The sequence below is a fragment of the Pipra filicauda genome, unplaced genomic scaffold (genome assembly GCF_003945595.2).
Source record: "Pipra filicauda isolate LSUMZ 115617 unplaced genomic scaffold, ASM394559v2 scaffold95_size2449627_pilon, whole genome shotgun sequence".
Classification (NCBI taxonomy): Eukaryota; Metazoa; Chordata; class Aves; order Passeriformes; family Pipridae; genus Pipra; species Pipra filicauda.
The window spans coordinates 1,534,848-1,556,105 of NW_024105153.1; the positions used below are offsets into that span (position 1 = coordinate 1,534,848).

A 21,258-nucleotide genomic window follows, 5' to 3' on the forward strand; every position below is an offset into this window, starting at 1 on the left:
AATAGTATTAGAGCCAGATACATTGTCTCTACCTCTCCACGCTATTAGCAGCCCATTTCTTCTTTGCTACAGCTCATCATTCTCTGTCTACCAAAATGAAGTAACACCCAACCTGGAAGTGTGAAGAGCTGGGGGACAGCTACCACAGCAGCAGCAGGGTGGCTCTGATTCATTTAATATGCTCCACCATCTACCAGCTATATTTCTTTTGCTTTAAGGTTGGCTTTTTCCCCCTTGAAAATTGTATTCTTTCACTACTAAAAAGAGTAGACTCAAAATTCTGATACCACCCTGCTGTACATAAATAAATAGGAGTCTGTTTCTTGAGTACATTTTTTTGCTTTCCTCAGATTTGTTCCCAACTCCACATAGGTGTTAAAACAAACATGCCCTGAGCTACCTACCTACCAACCTACCTTCTTCCTCCCAACCAAGCACAAGTCTTAGGTTTGTGAAAGAAGTGCCCCAAGCTGCTCAATGAAAACACTCACCTCCTCGCTTTGGCTCTGCACTGACAGGGATAATACTGGAGTACTGGTATCCTACTGGTGACAGGAGCCGCCAGACAAGCCCTTCCAACATATTCTGGGCATCCACAGGAACAGTTGCTTAGAAGCAGAAATTAATTGCTTCTGCCTAACACTAATATAAGGTGTTTTCAGACAACTCCTCCACTATCTTTCTTGCTGAACAATTAGCAAGCACATTCACGACAGATGCAACCGTATCATATTTTCTGCTGTCTATAATCCAAAGAGCCTTTTCTTGCTGATGGGTTTCTTCTTTTACTTTGCTCACCTGCGCCCCACACCCAGACCTCACTCTGATCTCCTCTCTTCCAATGACCAGTTTTTCCTTTGCTCTTTGTTTTCTTTTTCCTTTCCTTTGTTTTCCTTTTCCTTTGCTTTGTTTTCCAGGCATCTCCTTGTTTTTTCCCCTTCTTGCATACCAGTGTCAACAGTGCATAAGTGGAATAAAATGGAAAGCAACAACTGAAGGTTACTGACAAAGAAAGGCGAGCAAAAAATAAAATATATGTGGCATTAATTAATATAGGTACAAGTCTTTGCTTTACATGTTATATGCATTTTTCATACTCTCTCCTTCATCTGTTTAAATGGTAAGCTTTTAGGAAAATAATTGCTTCTGTATAATTGCACTGCACAAATGCAGATGTAAGATAATGAGGATTTCAGAGTCAGCTGCAATATTAGGAAGGAGGGCCTTCTGACTATTTCTGATTAAACAGTTGGCAGGCTCGGCAGAGGCTTGGATTTAATATTCAGGCGAAAGGGCAACAGAAGCAGCAGGCAGCCGCATTCTCTTTCCTGGAAAGCGGGATGCAGAGAGAGAACTTACTCCAATAAGCTACAAGAAAAGCTAAAAAAATATTTGTACTGCTTGCTACGGGAGAAAGGAATAAGTGATTTTGGAACACTGCTGCAAAAAGGGACTGAGATGAATAAAGTTGGGGGGGGTTAGATATTTTTAGGAAACAGGAGAGGAAAAGAGCACTTTCACTCTGATGTGCAGATTCTGGTTAATGAAAAAATTGGCTTATGTGAGCGGGGCTAGAGATAACAACTAGTACTGAAGGATACAGAATTATTAGTTTCCATTTCCTGACAAACAATTTTAAGTTATAAAAAAAACAGGCAAAGAATATCAGTAAAATGAACCCCACAATTATAAAGGTAAAAACCTTTAAGCTGGCATTATAAAAAGGTATCTCTTCCCAAAGACGATATACTCCTGAAGCAAGCGAATCAGAAATACAGAATATTTCTGTATATTCAATACAGAAAACTAGTCTTGAAGTAAAATTGGGCAGCTATCTTCAAGTCAAGAAACGAAGGACAAATTTAGATTCCAAGATTTCAGCAAACAGACAAATCAATGATCTGGAAGATGCCATACTAATAAAGCTGCATTAGGAAACACAGTAAAAAGTCAGAACTGCAGTGCTGCACAGGCTGCTCAAGCACAAAGAGAAGCTGCAGCTCAAAATGGATGGCATGGAAAAAAAAAACCACAACAAGAAATTTAGGAGCTGGAAAATGTCTTAAAAATGGAAAATCCTATTCAATACATATAAAACTGATTAAACTACCACAGAAGCACTTGAAATTAAGAACAGAGCATTTTATTTCCTTCAACTAGAAGGAAAATAGAAAGTAAGAAGAACAGAAATGTTTTGTTTTAACAAGGAATGGTTTGCGAGCAATAATTGTAAGGTCCTATGCAGACACATAATCTATTCAACTGCACTTAAAGAGACTCTTGAAAGGAGGGGTGAACAATAAGGTGTGAAAACTTGTGAAGGTTGTAAAATTATCCAGGGTAGTCAGATCTCAAACTAACAGTAAAAAGCTGCAAAACCATCTCACAATCTGGATAACTGTACGATAGAATGGAGATGAAAATTAACGTTGTGCAAAGTGATATATGTGGTGAAAATATTTTCACCTATATATACACATGATGACAGACTATAAATTAGCTTTTACTATTCATAGCAAGGTATTAGTAGTCATCCTGGACAGAAACATCATGCAATCCCTGCAACCACAAAACAAAAAAAGACAGCCAGAATATAAGCAGTTATTAAAAAAAGAAATCCATAATGAAACCAAAATCTTCATGATGTCTACCTGTTACTCTTGTAGTATCCTGACATCTTAATGTTGTGCACAGTTCTGATTACTCTATTAATAAAAGAACACAACTGATTAGAAAAAAATGAACAGACAGACCACAGAGATAACTAACTAGGAACATAAAGAGCTTCCATTTGAAAAAAGTCTTAAGTATTTTGGAAAAGAGGTAACTGAAAGGCAATTGAGACCTACAAAATCAAATACGATGTGCATAAGGGAATGATTCTTAGCCATTTCCAAGAAGGACGAGCAGGTTTAAATGTAAAATAAATATGCTTTTTTCACTCAACTAGTAACTGAACTACAAAAGTCACTGCCCAAGAATGCTGCACTGGCAAAAAGATAAGCAAGTTCAAAAACAAGTTCATCAAGGATAGGGATACTTCTGCCTGGTAAACACAGGGGTACTAAAGCAACAACTCTAAAGCTGTGACTGCCGAAAGGAGGGAGAAAATCTGCATTATCATTCTGCACATGCCTGGTTTACTACAAATCTCCGAATGTATGTAGTGGTGAAGAGGTGGCCATCGCTGGAGGCAGGACACCACAACAAAACATACTTTGGCACCTGTCTGGAATGGTAGTTCTTCTGAAGACCACAAGATTGTAAAATTCCACAATGAACAACAGAAAACCCAGGTGATTATTAAAAAGAATGCAAGCACACACAAATTACTGTTAGGTTACAAGTTTTATTTAAGACTCTTCAGTCTTACCTCCATAACATGAAGGTTGAGCTAAATTGTAACACTATATAAAAGGGCTGAAATTCAATCTAAGTGATAAATTCATGTTCAGTACTCCTTACAAGCCTGTTTTGTTCACTTGGTGGAATGATCAAAGGCTTAAATGTGCATGAACATATGAGACTGGTGAAAAGCTGAGTAAGACTTGAAGGGGGATGAACCCTCCCTGCCTCTCAAACAATGGAAGGAGAAAAAACCCAAATGAAATAAAGACCGAGTGTAACTGAACCAGAATTGATATTAGATCCTTCAAGAGTAAACTGACGGTTAACTAAAACAGATTTAGCAAAATAACAAAACCAGTAATTTTAAATGGTGCTGGAAAAGCATGTTAATGTCAGTTAAGCAGGCTAAGACACACCTAAGTAGCCATTTCATATTTTTAAAAATATTAAAATAATACATAGACTACCAAGTCCAAGGAGCCAAGAAATTTGTAAATCTTATTTCCTTTGATGACAAACAGCTACCCTGAATGAGAGAAACATTTCAGAAAAGCACTTTTAAGTATAGAGATTTGAGTTTGTTAAAGTATGCAAGTCTAGCAGAAAAAAATACAGTTTATGTTATCTTGACTATTCATTTGGGGAATTAAACATGCAACAATAAATGCAATTTAGTTACAAAAAGGTCTGAAAGATAGAAAAGCAGACTTAAAAGAGGAAGAAGAAATTGAAATTTTCAAGCAGTGATTATGTGAAAAGGAGTCACAGAGTTGAGGGAAGAGCATAGTAAGCAAGAGAGAGCATTTACTCCAGTTGGATTTTCTGGCAGCACTAGATTTCTTTCCCGGCCATCTTGGATACTGATTACAGGAAATACCCAAAGATACGGTGAATTTCTTTTTAGTGTAAGGCCTACCAAGTACACTATAAAACAACAGCACAGTTACTTTAAAACAAAGCGACATCCTTACCGAAAGGGAAGAGGTTCTGGATAAATTAAGTAATTACCAGAAGCCCCCCCCCATCCCCGTAAAGCAATAGCTTTGAATATCAATGTCTGGAATGCCACAAAAATGGAAAAAACCTGACGTAAACAAGAAAATGCAATAAACTCAAGGAATTTGTTTTCAAGAGGCAAAACTGCATGACAGAATCAGTTTTTCTCTAATCAAAGAAAAAAGAGATGATGCTTAGTATTTACTGAAAGGCTCAAAGGAAAAAAAAAGGACTGTCTTGTTAAGGACATAATAATCACTGTGTTATTAGGAGCAGTGAATTCAACAGAAATGAAATCTTTATAAAGGCTTAAAAATAAGGAAATGCTTTTGATCAAAGAAAACTGTAAATGGAAAATATTTTGACAAGATATTACATATTGACACAACCTGATAAGAGAAAGGGTACAGCACAAATCCACCCCTGCCAATGACTCAGAGACTTGTAAAACTGGACAGAAATACATAATTTTCATTACCTGTAATAATCTGTGCAAGCCCTCACATAAATAGAGCCCCACTGTGCAAGACACTTTGGAAACACAGAACAAAGCGTTGGTGGATGCAAAGGGATGAAACAGGAATGGTGAGACTGAGCCAGCAGCATTGGGCAGAGTCCATCACAGCAGCAGGCAAAGCATATCCAATTATTCAGCACAAATCCCAGACAAGAAGGGCTTTGAAGAAACGCGTGAAGGAAAACAAACGTAAATGTGCAGGGTTTTGAAAGTGAAGCACTTCACTTAGGAAATTATAAAATTAGCCAGGGTGCACTGATTGGAAGAGGATCTTAAGTTCTTGAAACTGAAAGAAGAAAAAGCAGTAGGATAAGGGCAGATAAAATAATGACAAGTAACTTCTATTTGAGGCATAAGAAAAGAGAAGGTTGGCAGATGAATGTGAAAGAAGTAGGTATGTGAAAATGACAGTTCAGCTCATCTTACTGGAAAATAAACAACTTGTCTCTCTAGAAAACGGGTAGCAAACAAAAATACTATTCAATACCATTAGAGAAAGAGCAAGAAGACAACAGCGCCTCCAGAAAACCGCTGAAGCAGTAGTTGGCAGCAGAGCTATAATAATAAGTAACAAAGTGTACACCAGTATTCCTGAGGTCACTGGTGGCTGTTGCTACCACTGAGGAAAAGCAGCCAAAAATAAGCAACAACAGCAGGTGAATGAATCCAAGAGAAGAGGTAAAGGCAATGCTTGTGGAAGGAGAAATGCCTGTGAGTCAGGACACCTCTTTTTAGTGATAAGCTATCAAGTCACATATCAGTGTTTTAAAAAGAACATGAACCATAGCAATAAATAATCAATCACAGGAGAGAAAAACTAGAGAAATTATTAAAACATATTGATGAAATGTCCTCAGATATAGAGGTGCTCTATGTAAAATAATGTCTGCTGGCCAAAAATCTGGATGGGTTTAGACAAGAATATGTTCCTTCACTATTCACTAATCATCAGGAAAAAACCCTACAAACCATAATGATATATGTGCTACTTAAACTGCCCATTGCAATAATAGGTACTTTCATGAATTGTAAACTGAATTTATTCAGGAATATGTAGGATTTGTAGGCTTGCCAGACACACAACACAGGAAAACATTGTATGAGCTAGCAGCACTTTAGAAGAGGCAGAAAATATAAATAGCAGCAGTCCAAGACTGGATGGCATTCCAGCTGGATATTACAAAGCAGCTGAGGTAGTCAGTAGTCTCCTTAAAGGACGGACTTAATGTGTGGTTCTCCTAGGGGAAGAACTTCCTCCAGCTAAGGATTAGATGTGGTTCTCCCCAGATCTGAAGGGAAAGAGGACTAATGAAGATCTTCTGGGCTCAGAACACTGCTGAATCACGGTAAAGGCAAAAACATTATCCATTTGCAAGCCACCCCTTCAGTTTTATAAATCTAGATCAATCTATACTAAGGAAAAAGGACTAGGATGAGCCATAGATTGCTAGAAATAAGTCACTGTGAAAGATCTAAGAGAAATTTCAATCTTTTTTTCACCTGAGGCAGAAATAGAAGGATATAGGCATTTTTGTTTTGTTTTTCTTTTACTCTACATAAACACACCCTCTTTGCACTCCTTATTCCTTCATCTTCTGGAGGCTCTAGCCCAAAAGCAGAAGTGGAAGTCAGCACTAAAGTCTTCTTTGTTAGACAGCTTCAGAACAGACAATTCTTCTTTTGGCATTATCCTTGAAGCTATTTGTCCAGGAAACTGAATTTATTGGTAACTATTCACAACTCCTGTTCCCCAGGAAAGGGGAAAGTTTCTGCCTCTGAAAGTTTCTGCTTAGAAGAACAGTACCATGTGGCATCACTAAAGAATCCTTACGTTCCCCAATGATAACATATGACACTTCAAGGGAGGAATAGTTAAAGTATAGGAGTTAAGACTGCATTAAAACCTTGTAAAAGAGTTTTATGTACCTATAATGTGAGTATTGGATTTTTCTAATCTAAATGATTTCCTAAAATGAACATTAAAAAATAAAATAATGTCGGTTTTCTGGAAAGCACCAGTTATGAATTGCGTCAACCTTGAAATTTTAGTGATTCAATTTAATGTGAAGAGTTAGTCCTCCAGAAAACACTTAACAATATAAGGAATTTACATATGGTACCAGTACATTGCTGTTAGTAGCTTCATCATTTTAACTTTCTACAAGAAAAGGGAAAGCTAACAGCAAAAGAATATGTAACAAAACATTTTTATTATTTTTTTGGACCCAATTCTAAGTGATACATGAACAAACTTTAAATTTAGCTTCCCCCCATTACATCTATGCAACTAAAACATGAAACCTCATATCAGCTCCCTAATATTCCAATTTAACCAAGAACAACTGACAACTTAAACATACACTGTACTTTCAGTTTTCAAAGCACCCTACAAATGTCACAAAATAAGTGGTCTTAAAGCCTGCTTTACAGAATAACTAAATGACTTGTCAAAGGCCATGCAGTCAATTTTTGACAGCACAAGCACAAAGTCTGAAAAGTTCACAGCTCTCAAATCTGAACTCAAGTACATGAACTTGCCTTTCCCTCCCATGCCCACCCACCTTTTTTACTTTCCTTTGAAGTTTCACATTGAGCAGCAGTATCCTTTAGAGAAAGTCCCCATTTCAGAGATTCATGCCAAGACATCCTCCTCCTCCTTCCCCTCCCCTAGCAGTATGTCTTTTATGAAGCTGGTCAGTCGCCTTTAATCGTCAGTAACTTTCTGAAACTTAGCAAGCATGAGTTCTCAGTAAGAGTAAAGGAGTTGGAGGCGCAAGAAAAGCTGCAATTAACAGCAGTCTAGTGCAAAGTAACAACAAAACCATTTTGTGAAATGAGTAGCCATGGGAAAGAGACGTACAGCAGAGTTTGGTCTCCTAAGCACAAAAGAAAACATGCAAGAAGCTAGAAATGGAGGGGGGGGAGAAGTCATTAGTAAGTGAAGACTGTTCAACCAGTTTTTAACATTAACCTTTAGTATTTTCTCAAACAAAAAGAAAGCTTACTACACAAGACAACAATCAGCTGGTTGAGATAAGACCTAAGTGTATTTATGCTACAATCAGCTGTGCAGCCAGGCCTCAGGAACACACACACAATCCATTTTTACCACCGGTAGCTCAGGTGGTGACAAACAGTGCAGCTGCAGCTCGCAGAGCCCTGAGTGGGCTGTGTGCCTCAGAACCGTCTTTGTGCCTTGAGCAGGGCTGGCCAAGTCCTTGAGTTTGATGACAAGTCCTACACTGGTGTGTCTCCTCTTACCAACAGTTCAGCAAGTCTGAAGATAGATTAAGTAGATCTACACCATTGAAGTCACACCCTGAGCACTGTCAGAATTTCTCAAAAGAAACTGTAGCTACTCTACTCCTTTTAACTGAAGGGAAATGTCTGCTTCAGGCTACTCCAGCTGGCAAATTAGGCCAGCAGAGGGGAGGGCGCATCCAGTCCCTAGTGCTTCTAAACTGTGGGATAATCACAATGATAAAGAAAAAACCCCTACCTTTTCATATGCCTAGACAACTAGATGGATGTACTTGCCATCAGTAATAAATACATACATTTGAGAACCATCTTAGACAAACTTTTTTTGAATTTGCTACTTTGGATAGTTAGTAATATCATTCTGGAAAAACTTTCTATCTGAAGCCATGATCTTGACCAGGCCACTCACTTTCAAATCATTTTCAGACATCAGTTCGTTCTTGCACAACCTGCTGCCCCCTCCCACGCCCAGCATTTCTCTGTATCTGTACTGACACGGAAAGTCAAGAGAGCTAGTCCAGCCAAAAAATTAGCTTGATAAAAATGGAAACTGGGAGGTGGGGGGGAATTTTCTTGGCCAGATCAGCTACCTAACTTGGGTCAGTCACAGAGCACTATTGCTGTCAGAGGAGAGGCGTGGATGAGAAGAATGGCTTCTAACAACCCTAATTTAGCCTACATGAAATTATCACCCTCTTTCACCTTCACAACAGATTCCTCAGTGAATCAGAAGTGGTTTACATGGGACACTTTTTGCTCTTTTAACAGCAAAGGAGCCTTGACCTTTTGCTATACTCCTACTTCCCTCTACCCTCATCCATTTCACTTCCCCCAGCCCTTGCCCTGCACTCATCTTTCTCCTAATTTACCCCACTGTGGCACAAAGCAACCAAGGACTGCTATCACAGTAAAAATGGGAATTTTACCAATTCGGGGGGAACTCTGAAAAAAGAGTTTTAGTTGTGGCAAGGAAAGGGACAAGACTATGAAAAACAGCATTGCTGCAAGAGCAACTCAAAACTTCAAAGGGCCTTTTCAGGAAGAGGATTATGTTTGGTAACTCTCTACACATGGGCTAATCCACAGCCACTCTCTGTGCCCTATATCCAGGCTGTTCTGTTCTATTTCCCACTCTCCTCCCTCCTTCTGGCTTAATGCTGCAGCAGGAACAAGCTGATGAGGTCAACTAACATCAGAATTCTCATTCCCATTTTCCCTGAACAGCTCTGTGCCCACATCTCCAGCTACAGACCTTCTCCCTCAACATGGCTCAAGCCACTTAGGCTTGTCCATAGCTTTAGCAATACAAGACTACTGTTAAATGCTAATTACTTACTAATGAAAACTAATCATCATGCAATTAAACTTTAATCACTAAGCAGCTGGCTGGGATCCAATCTTTAACAATGAAGGTTCATTTATAACTTTTTGCCAAAGTGCTCTGTCCATGAAGACTATCCTATACACAGAGTCCAGCTAAGTGTATGCAATTGTTTGAAAAATATTTCCTTTGACAACAAAGAAAAACCACTCAGAGCCCAACAGGGTAAGAGTAGCATAGTTTAGATTAGCTAAAAAAAGATGGGTTTATGATTCAGGAAACTCAAACTCCTTTCCTGGCTTCTTCCATAACCTCAGGCAAAATATGCTTCACAGAGAGAACCTCTCTTCTCCATTTCTTGTCTCTGCAGAGCAACATTCTTTCAGGAAAAAAAACTAGTTATAATCTTGCTGTAGTTTCTAAAATTATTACACGAATACTCATCATACTTCAGTTTTATTTTTACTCATCTTTCTAAATCTAGGGAAATTAATCTACCCTCTTTCAGAACTTATTTCTCTAATTAAAAAATATATTGAGGTTATATAACTAGGTTTATAACGGACAGACAGATGAAAATTTATTTTTGAAAAGAAAAAAGTTTAAAATCTGCTTTCTATAAAGCCACAAAGATGATCAGAGAACAGGAGCATCTCTCCTATGAAGACAGACAGAGCTGGGGTTGTTCAGCCTGGAGAAGAGGAGGCTCCAGGGAGACCTTACAACCCCTTCCAGTACCTAAAACGGACTTATAAAAAATGATGGAGAGCGACTTTCTACATGGGCAGGTAGTGATGGAACAAGAGGGAACAGCTTTAAACTAAAGAAGGGAGACTTAGATGTTGGAAAGAAATTCTTTACTGTGAGGGTGAGGCACTGGAACGCTGTCCAGAGAAATTGTGGATGATCCATTTGTGGAAGAGTTCCAGACCAGGTTGGATGTGGCTTCAAGCAACCTGGTCTATTGGAAGGTGTCCCTGCCCATGGCAGGGGGGTTGGAATGAGGTGATCTTTAAGGCCTCTTCCACTCCAAACTATCCTATGATTCCATGATTTTAAGGAATTCTCACACCACCATCACTAAGTGTCCCAGTTTTGCCTGTGTCATTCCTACCCCAGTCTGGCTACTGCACAAAGCATTATGTTTAGATAGCTTTTTATGAACTCGTTTGCATGGCAGTGTTTGGAGAGCTTTCCTTTATTATGAATGGTAGCACACTACTATTATAGTTGACGTATTATTTTTACTTATTCACTGATCAAAGGATTCAGGGTAATGCTTATTTTAAGAATGAAATGGAAAAACTGTGAAGTTTTTTTATTTAAAAAGGTCTTACAAAAGACAGAACGCAATTCTAATAACCCATATTATATAAAAGAAAGTCATGAATTCTTACCTTCAGAAATTAACCTCTTATCAAACTGAATATGAAAGATAAAAAAAGGAAATAACTTTTTTTCCCCAAAAAAATCAGGAAAAATATTTTTAAGTCTGCATTTTTGCCTAGTTGTAATCAAATATAAATAATTTTAAACTCAGTGGCATGGAGCAGAATAAATTTACTTGTTAGTAGCATTATTCTAATGAAGGTAAGGGAATATAGCTCAAGTGACAAACATCTGGAATTAGTCTAAGTTTAAGAAAATTGGTTCAGCTTAAGTTAGCAAAACAAAATACCAATAGCACAACAACTCTCCTCCAAAATTTTGGGGAATCTTAACAACCTTTTTAGCAGCACAGCTTAGAAAGGTTCAAGCTAAAATGACATATAAATGGATTGCACCCACTCACTATTGAGAATTTAGCAAGAGTTTGGCACCTCTACAATAACAGGCAATTTAAATCTTACAAAAAAAGATTGTGCTTGAGGATGGCCAGTCAAAAAGCTCTAAAGCTTTGTTTAGAAATCTCCTGCACAGAGAAGGCCCCATTCACATTTGGAAAAGCTTCTTTGAAATTAAGTTATTTAAATGTATTTTTAAATGAGAACTGTACATAGATTATGAGGATCCCTGATGCTTTACAGAAAGGCCGCAACTGTGGGATGAGCAAGCTGCTTTTTACATACAAGTTTCCAGTGCTCCTGGCTACAACTAATAGAAGTGGGTAAACATTTAATTCTTTCCCTATTGTCAGTAAATCTATTTTCTGCTTTCTTCACTCCACATGCAAGACAAGTAGTAAAATATAAAACCACATACAAGCACAGACAAAATGCTTGTACTTTGGGATACACCAATGACAAAGGAGTCTGCTAGTAAAGATGAATGGAAATTACTTCCCTGCCTACACTTCATCTTCTCTCTTGTCTCCATACAAAAGGGTCGATACTGGAGTCTTTCCTCTTACTAGTATCACCTTTATGGTTGAGACCTCAACTAAGATGTGCTAAAATGTGCTTCTTGTCACCTACAATCCATGATCACCAATACACTGCACCAGATTTACCTGACTTCTATTCACAACAAAGTCAACGAAAACCAACTTCATGTCACAAATGTAATTCCTGCCTTCCAATCACTTAAGACATTGAAATATTTGCATCAGAAACGTACATGTGGATTCCACCTGCTCACTTCGTTAGCATTTAAGGTTCGGGATACCAATCCACAGAGCTCCTGTGAGCTACCAATTGCTGTAGCACTAGTGATTCACACTTCTAGGTCCCCACCAGAGGAAGGCAGTGAACTGAGGTACAACCAGGTTCTCATCTCTGTGGCAGCACACTCTTATAGACCAGGAGTCATGACAGCACAGAGCTTCAGTAGCGCAGCAGATGGTAATGCCTTTCTGAGAAAACCAAATCTGAAGTTCATTATTCAGCCTGTCTTTCAGAATTTCTTCTCCACCCATAATTTCATGCTTCCTTATTTTTGTAACACTGCAGAAGAATATTAAAGATGCTGCCATTTCCTGAGGAATGAAAACGAATACACTAGAGTGTGCGCATTTCCAGCTCAGACTATCAGGTATTTGGGCACACTCTGACAGTGAAAAACAGGAATTCAGCCAGTTTAGGGACAATTGTAAAAAGTGCCTCAAGATTCTGTGGCAGTTCTCATCTGAGTGGTTAAAGCATACTAAATGCTGTTGCCAGAGACAAACAGACAACTCTCTCAAAACACCTCTTTTTCTAACCACTGCTAACAGGCAGATATTAAATTCATCACTGGTTTCCCTGCCCCCACAGTGAAAACTTAATAAGCTGCAGTGTCACCTCTTCCTACTCTGGAATTGTCTCCCTACTAGTACAGATCTGGGTGTAAGAAACACAGGTGTTCCTTCCTGTGTTTGTCAGCCATGTCACCCTTGAAGCAGCAGGTTATTTCACTGAGCCCTTACCCAATACAGAACTTAACTTAGGGGTTTTTTGCAGGTGGCAGGGGGAAGAAAAAAAAAGAAAAAAATACCATGTTCTGCACATTTTTCTTCTTTAAAAAGAGGGATGACGAATAAAAGCTTGATATTCATCTCCCAGCACTATCAAACAGTAGTACTGTAGGCCTAAAACACTTTCAAGTGTTGGTGTCACCTGGGCACAATTTTGTGTGACAGCTAACTTGCACTAATGGTTATAATTACCATGGAAAGGCCCTCTCAGATGTAGCAAACATGGTTCAGAGGGTAAGCGGAGTCAGACGGCTGATCTGGCACAAAGATCCCCCACCCCAAGCTAGTCTTCTGATGGATTAGCTGGCTAAAAATCAACCCACTGTGCAAATGCACAGTTGGTAGATCTAGCACAAGTGAAACAGTGGAAACAAGCAGCTTGCAAAAAGGATAAAGTAGGATCACTCCTCATGACAGCAACTCCCTCCTGGTCTGGCTTAGGGATAACAAAATCCACCTGTGCCAAATGAGGCATTCAGAATAAACTGACACCTTTATCCTCGTATGGTGCTACACTACGCAGGTTTCTGGGGCTAGAAACTGTTTTGCTTTGTTTTGCCAAAGGTAGCTAACCTTCCACAATTTTCCCAGTTCATACTGATTCCCTGGCTTAGGCATTTGATTAGCTACGCAGCTAGGAACCATTTATAAGCAATTACTTACAGAGCGTGGGAGCATTCTCGTTAGGTTTTGATTTCCCAAATTTGAGAATATAAATAGCTTAATTCCTAGTAATCCCTCTAGGCACCTTTCTTTACCCAATTTGCAGCTAGGGTCCAGAATGGTAGAGGCAAACAAAAGAAAATGGTTCTATGAAAGCAACAGAAGTAAACAAAATATTATAGAAAGGCAATCCTTATTTTCTCTATGGCACAGAATTCCACAGATAAGACTCCTGACAGTTGACCTGCCACCGTATCTTAAACGGTAAAGAACAACCTTCCTGTGTGAAATCAGCTGTTCTCTGTGAGATGTGGATAGCATATGCAAACCTACTTCTAACCCTACAACTAAGATGCACTCAACATGAGCCAGAAGGCTGCCACTGCAGGGATATATGCATTTAGGTTCTCAACTCCTGTAAGACCACACATGTTTTTTAAGAACTTTCACCGAGGTCAGACCTCCAAAACAGGCTTGGTAACAGTCCTAAAGTAGACAGATTCCTCCACTTCAGGTAAGCAGGGGGCTTTGCAAGATAGTTCATGAAGAGCTGGATGGACAAAGTTCCAGATCGGTGAGAGAAAGCCCAGAATCTCCTTCTGTTATACTGTAGTCGTAGGAAGATTTTACCCTTCACCATTTGCTACAATGAAGTTCACCTGACTGAAACCCAAGACGATGTTTTCAAAAAGAAGCAACAAAGGAAACAGGTCCCAAGGACTTCTCTCCATGTAAAAGGATTAAAAGATTTCTCAAGCTGTGAATGATGCAGAGGTTGAAGAGAAAAGCATTACATTTTTTAGACCTTTTAAAAGAGATCTTTAAAAGTGGGATAAACAAGCTTTTTTTTCACAGAGCACTCTTAGCAGGAACAAGAGCTACATTTACCTTCAGCAAGGTCAATTCTGACAAGGGTGCGGGAGGAGAAGAAAAAAATCCAAACAAACAAGAAACCCCCCAAAAAACACCAACCAGAATACGTGTACTAGGCCAGAGTCTCTGCCTTGGAAAAAACCCATGTTTTATAAAAAAAAAATTTAAGGAACAGCGCACCACCTCCTAGTGAACGGCTTTTTAGAAAACAACAGCGGAACTGTCTTGGATTCAACCTAACACAAAGAATGTTCTCTGCATTGTTCTTCACTTACAGCTTCTTATATTTAATACTGAGAATAAAGACCCATCAATTCTTTTGAACATTAAATCTCCTGACAACTACCAAAGTGTCCCCATAATTTTGCCAGTTTCAAAGCTAACCAATATTCCAACTTCCACAAAAGTGAGCTCCTCATTAGTAGAAAATCAAGGAGAAAATAAACAAGATAGGAAAATGTCTGGCCACCTTCAGCAGCTGAAAGAAAGCATTTTATAGGAAATGAGATCACCCAGCACTAGGGATACAGCTTTTTTTCAGTTCAAGATTTCATTATTAGCCTTGGAACAAAAAATGTCTAACTCCAAGGCAGACAGTTAGCACCCCTACTGTGGTTTAACAAACTATTAACATCTGCTGGGGTATCTCATTTAAGCCTCAAAATAAGGAGAAGGATGAAGTCATTCTGCATCTGAAGCAGCTCAATTAATCTGATCAGCTATTCACATTCTCAGAACCAAAAAGCCTTTTAGAAAGGCTAGAGTAAGAGGAACACCTTTTGGCCTTCAAGAAAGGCAGATTCTAGCACTTTGGAAACTACTTGGATTGCTGCTTAGAAGATAACACGCTCCCAACAGTTTTCAGTCCAAGGTGAAAAGAGACTACGAGGAAAGCTCAAAGATCAGGAGAGCCACTTCACAGTTTGGTAATACCTTCTCATCTCAAATTCTTCTAGAGCAGCTGGTACAATTTCATCTTTGAGCAACTTCACATATGTTCTAATCCTTTCTTGAGACTGAATATGGGGCTGTTCTCAAAAATACTGCAGTAAGACACAGACATTATTCAAAAAAGAAATAGAAAACAATTTAGCAAGAAAAATTATTTTCTGATTCTGGAAAGCAAATGAGAAACAAGTCTTTTGGTAAAAAGGCTATAATGAGTGAGAAAAAACAGGTGAGCTTGTATGAGAAGAAGAAACACAGGACGGGTTACTTGTGTCACTACCTCTACATCAATGGCCTGTAACTAGAAGTTCAAGTTTCCTATTTCCATACTAAAATGTTGTGTAAACAACAGCAGTAGAGCCAGATCTCTAAAGAAAATATTTCAACTCACTTAATGGTACAGATACAGTTTAAATTTGGTGCATATTTACCCTTTGTGGGTACTACAGACAGTTTACATAATTTTTAGTTATGGCAGTACTTAATTTGCACAGAATGAGTTACGTACATGAATTATTCACTTCCAGGCTCATGACCCCTCATATGCCATACACTACTGTCCTTCCTTACCCATAGACCAAATCTAAGGGCTAGATTCCTGTATGCTGGTGCACACATAGGTCTACACTCTCCTGCTAGCAAGTAGCTACATAGTTTGCACATCTGCTTTTCCACGACACAGTATCAAACTGCATGTCTGAGGGAAAAAAAAGAAAATGTACTGGCAAAGCACGGAAGAGGAAAAGAAAAAGCATATGCAGCAAGCATAAGAAATCAGTTGTGTGAGCCAGAAGGCTTTCCTCAGGCAGCGGGTCAAGAGTCTTGGGCTCAAGGGAGCCTTTCCACTGCCTGGGAATGGCTTCCAGCAGGTACAGCTGTGAATATCCCGATGGCCATCCTGGTGCTGCATGTAACCCTCGTCTAACTGAAAGGGGGAGGATATGCTGCTTCCAGAGGAGAACCCAGCACAACAGTTTGCTACAATAGGATAAAAAAGTTAAGGAGAAAATAATGCTAGCAGAAAACCTTATCCATTATTTGTCACAGAGGTAGATGGCTTACTCTTATGGATGTAATGCATGAGACACAACAGAGAGCTTTAAACGCTGTGATTGGGGACGGAGACAGTATCAAGCTCGTCTCTTGCAAGGTGTGGGATGAGATGCAAAGGTTACAGGACAGCATGCTAATGAGGGTGCTCTGCCAGTGACTGAAATGCATTGGCCACACTGGATCACACTTGCAGTCTTACAGAGATGAGTCAGGGACTCCAGAGGTAACAGAAGCCAACAGGGAAACAGCAGGGAAATAGCTCAAAGGAATTAAGGGGTGTTTCTCTAGAAAGGTGAAACTTGGTGGAACAAATCCCGTGACTGGAGTGCGAATATCAATGGCTACGGGCTGTTCAGAAGAGACAGGAAAGGAAGAGGTGGAGGGGTTGCCCTCTACATGAAGAGGAGAACTAACTGTGAAGAGCTGTCTCTGAACAACAGCCATGAGCATATTGAAAGCCTGTGGGTAAAAATCAGACTGAGGCAACAAAGGGAACCTCGTGGTTAGAGTCTACTACAGGCCACCTGATCAAGGGGAGCCTATTGACAAAGCCTCCCTGCTCCAACTCCAGGAGACATCGTGCTTGCAGGCTATTCCTGCTGGGGGACTTCCACCACACGGACATCTGCTGGAAAAGTAGCACAGCAAGCTGTAGGCAATGCAGGAGACTCCTGGAATGCATGGAGAATAACTTCTTGAGCCAGGTGATACAGTCCTACCAGACAGGACGTGGTATCGGATTTGATGGTCAACAATGGAAGCAAACTAACTGAGGATGTCAAGATCGGAGGCAGCCTGGCCTGCAGTGATTATGCACTGGTGGAGTTTGCAGTCCCGGGGGACTGAAGGAGTAAAGTTAGGCCCCTGAACTTCAGGAAAGCAAACTTCCAGCTTTTCAAGGAGATAGTCAATAGGATCCCTTGGGAGACTGCCCTCAGGGACAAGGGAGTGAAAATGAGCTGTCAGATCTTTAAGGAAGTCTTTCATAGAGTACAAGAGCTAGCAATCCCCAGCAGCAAGAATCAGGAAAGGAAGGCAAGAAACTGGCGTGGCTGAGTAGGGAACTGCTGGTTGTACCCCCTCTGATAACCAATCCTGGTGAACAGATAACAACAGATGAGGAGAAGGCTGAGGTGCTTAAGTTTTTTGCCTCGGTCTTCAATGGCAATCTCCCTTCCCACACCCCTTGAGTGGACGGATGACAAGATGAGCAAAGTCCCTCCTACTCTGTAAGAGAAGATCAGGTTCATGACCACCTGAGGAACCTGACTGTGCAGAACCTCTATGGGACCTGGTTCAGATGCATCCCAGATTCCTGAGAGAATTTGCTGATGTAGTTGCCAAGCTACTCTCCATGATATTTGAAAAGTCATGGCAGTCAGGTGAAGTCCCAGGTGACTGGCAAAAGGGAAACACATCTTTAAAAAGGGTAGAAAGGGGGACTTGGGGAACTACCAACCTGTCAGCCTCCCCTCTGCACCTGAGAAGATGATGGAACAGATCCTCCTAGAAGCTATGCTAAGGCACATGGAGGACAGGGAGGTGATTCGGGACAGCCAGCAGGGCTCCACAAGGGAAAATCCTGCCTGACCAGCCTAGGGGCTTTCTATGATGGAGTGATTACATCCGTGGATAAGGGAAGGGCTACAGAAGTAATTTCTCTGGACTTCTGCAAAGCCTTTGACACATTCCCTCACAACACCCTTCTCTCTAAACTGTAGAGAGATGGATTCGATGGGTGGACTCTTAGGTGGATTAGGAATTGGTTGGATGGTCACATCCAAAGGATAATGGTCCATGGCTCAGAGTCCCAATGGGCAGCAGTGACCAGTGATGTCCCTCAGGGGTCTGTACTGGGACCAGTGTTATTTAATATCTTCATTAGTGACAGAGGGATCGAGTGCACCCTCAGCAAGTTTGCAGATGACACCAAGCTGAGTGGTGCAGTGACACACCTGAAGGATGGGATGCCATCCAGAGGGATCTGGGCAAGCTCAGAAAGTGGGCCCACCTGGGTGGGGGAAACCCCACTGTTGATGAAGACTCTGGGAAGAACAGATCGAGAGCAGCCCAAGCACTTGGGGGTGCTGGTGGATGAGAGGCTGGACATGACCCAGCAATGTGAGCTCACAGCCCAGAAAGCCAAGTGTATCCTGGGCTGCACCAGAAGCAGCCTGGGAAGCAGGTCGGGGGACGGGGCTCTGCCTCTCTACTCTGCTCTGGTGAGATCCCACCTGCAGTGCTGCAGCCAGCTCTGGGGTCCCAGCACAGGAAGGACATGGATCTGTTGGAGCAAGTCCAGAGGAGGGTCATCAAAATGATTAAAGGGATGGAGCACCTCTGCTATGAGGAAAGGCTGAGAAAATTGGAATTGTACAGCCTGGAAAAGAGAAGGCTTTGGAGTAACCTAATTGTGACCTTCCAGTAGGCTCCTGAAGGGAACCTACAAGAAAGATGGAGAGAGTTTTTACAAGAGCATGTAGTGACAGGACAAGGGGTTTCAAATTGAAAGAGGTTTAGATTAGACATTAGGAAGAAATTCTTTACTATGATGGTGGTGAGGCACCAGAGTAGTTGTGGATGCTCCATCTCTGGAAAGTATTCAAGGCCCGGTTGGATAGAGCTCTGAGCAACCTGCTCTAGTGGGAGGTGTCCTTGCCCACAGCAAGGGGGTTGATCTTTAAGGTCCCTTCCAACTCAAGCCATTTTTTGATTCTATAACAAAACAAAGTGCACACACAAGATAATGGTCTCTAACTCTGAAAGTTCAGTCTTATAACTAGGTTAAAAATGGACCGAGACAGAACAGTGGAGAACATTAAAAGGCTACATATTACTTGTCACACACAAAAAGTAAGAAGGGTTAGGAAGAAATAATTTTAAAATCAAATGAGATTGTGAATTTGAGTGACATGAAAATCAGAAAAAGATGGCAGACAATGGATGAAGTATGATGTAGGTTAAAAGCCATATTTTAAAGTGAGAGTCTGAGAACTCTCTACGAATTAAATAACAATTTTTAAGTTTGTGCCAGAAGAACATGAATCTGGAGCAAAAATGGAAGCTCTACAAGGCTCTGGAAGAAAGTGGTTGAATTACCTAAAGCTACTCAAAAGCATGGCATTTCAGGATAAAGGGAAGGAAAGAACAAGCAAAACTTCAGTGAACCCCACAGAAAAAGCCTGAAGTAATGAACAACACCTTCAGCAAAACACAGTGGAAAGCAAGGAGGTAATCAAAAGAAGACACAGACGGAAAACGAAAGTGGAACAACACTCCAAAAGCAGCATAGCTGATAGTGACAGTGTAGTTGACAGAAAAAAGGAAAATGAAGTACTGGATCTGAACCTTAGCTGGGAAGAGATCACTGTAAACACTGATTACAAATGTAGTAGAGCACAATTGAAGCCACAGTGGAGGACAAGAGCTCTGGACAATGCACTCAAAGAATTTTGAAATGAAAAAAAGAGAAAGGAAATTAAGAGGCAGTTGCAAAAGCAAGAGAGGCTACAGGCATTTTGTACACTTATTTTTCGAAAAAAAATGAGAAACATGTCTACAGGTATTGTGAGGGAAAAGAAAAGACAGGAGTTGAGCAAGTGATTAAAGGGCAGAGGTAGAGAAAAAGAACACAAAGTTCAAGGAAAATAAGGAGATGCTCTTGTATGGTGCCATAAGGGTTAAGAGGAAGAAAAAATATTCTTCTTGTGAGAAGATGATTGCAACAGTTGGAAGAAAGTGATAAAGGGTAGGCCAAAATGTATTCAATCATAAAGTCATCAGGACCCCATGCAGAGAAAGAAGTAGATGTCAAACAACATGCAAAACCCACATAAAAATGTGGATAACAGGCTACTATTTAACAAGTTGGATTAGAGCCTCTCAGCACAGTATGTTTCTGCTGGGCTTCTGTCCTTTGCAGGTACAGGAACACAAGAAGGATCTCTGAAGGGCAACTCGAGCAGTTCAAGAACCTGCAGACAAGGTATTTGCTATTGGGAAAACTAGAATCATAAATGAAAGACATACCCTAAAAACAGTAAAAAGAGAAAATCAGGCTGGAGAGATCCAAATTCAAAATACTGGTGAACTACAAGACGTATGAAAGCACGGCCACATTGCAAGTAGAATGCAAATGGTGGTGGAGATTCTGAAAGAAGCCTTGCAATTACCAGAGATAAGAAATTCAGCAGTTGGATCAGAACAAGCACGCAGACATGGCTCGATGAAAACCAAATGAAATTAACTGACTATGTTTAATGAGAGGCTAGAAACAAGAATACAAGCCAAATCAAGTTAGGGCAAAGAAGCATGTAATTACTGTCAAAGAACATTCAGAACAAGCCAGGAATCAAACTTGAAGAGGAAAAAACTCATGAGGAGGAAGCAAGTATGCTGTATGTAACAAGATAGAGGAAAGAAGATAAAAACTGGATCCCAACACTGTTCAGAAAAGGAAGAATCTCAAGGCCACAGGAAAAAGTAGTCCCCTGTCTCTTCCATGGTCTGACCCAGGACAGAGCACAATACAGAAAAGATAACCATAAATAAAAGGATGAAGGATACTGATGATGGCAAAGCAAGCCACCCAACTGTGGTTTTAAAGCATCAGCTTCTGCCTCAGGAAATCGAGAACAGTGAGTGGCTCCATCCACAACTAGGTGGTTGCGAACAAAGTTCTTTCTTTGTGCCTGCTTAAATTTTACCTACATCTTCTTACTCACTGTATACCCACTCTGGTCAGTTATCAGTATCGTTCATGATATAATCAATACTGAATTCATCAGTACTAAACCCACCCACATTTCACCTTACTTTGTAAGGGCTGTAAATTCTCCTACAGTTGTGTAATATGTATTACAGGTGCAGAGTAACTCACATTGGAAG

At 40.3% G+C, this 21,258-nt stretch overlaps 1 protein-coding gene across 5 annotated transcripts in view; it reads right to left on the minus strand.

Annotated features, from left to right (window-relative positions):
• The window catches only part of TCF20 (transcription factor 20), a 156,201-nt gene that overhangs the window by 19,562 nt on the left and 115,381 nt on the right, over positions 1 to 21,258 (minus strand). The gene's annotated exons all lie outside the window — the stretch shown is intronic.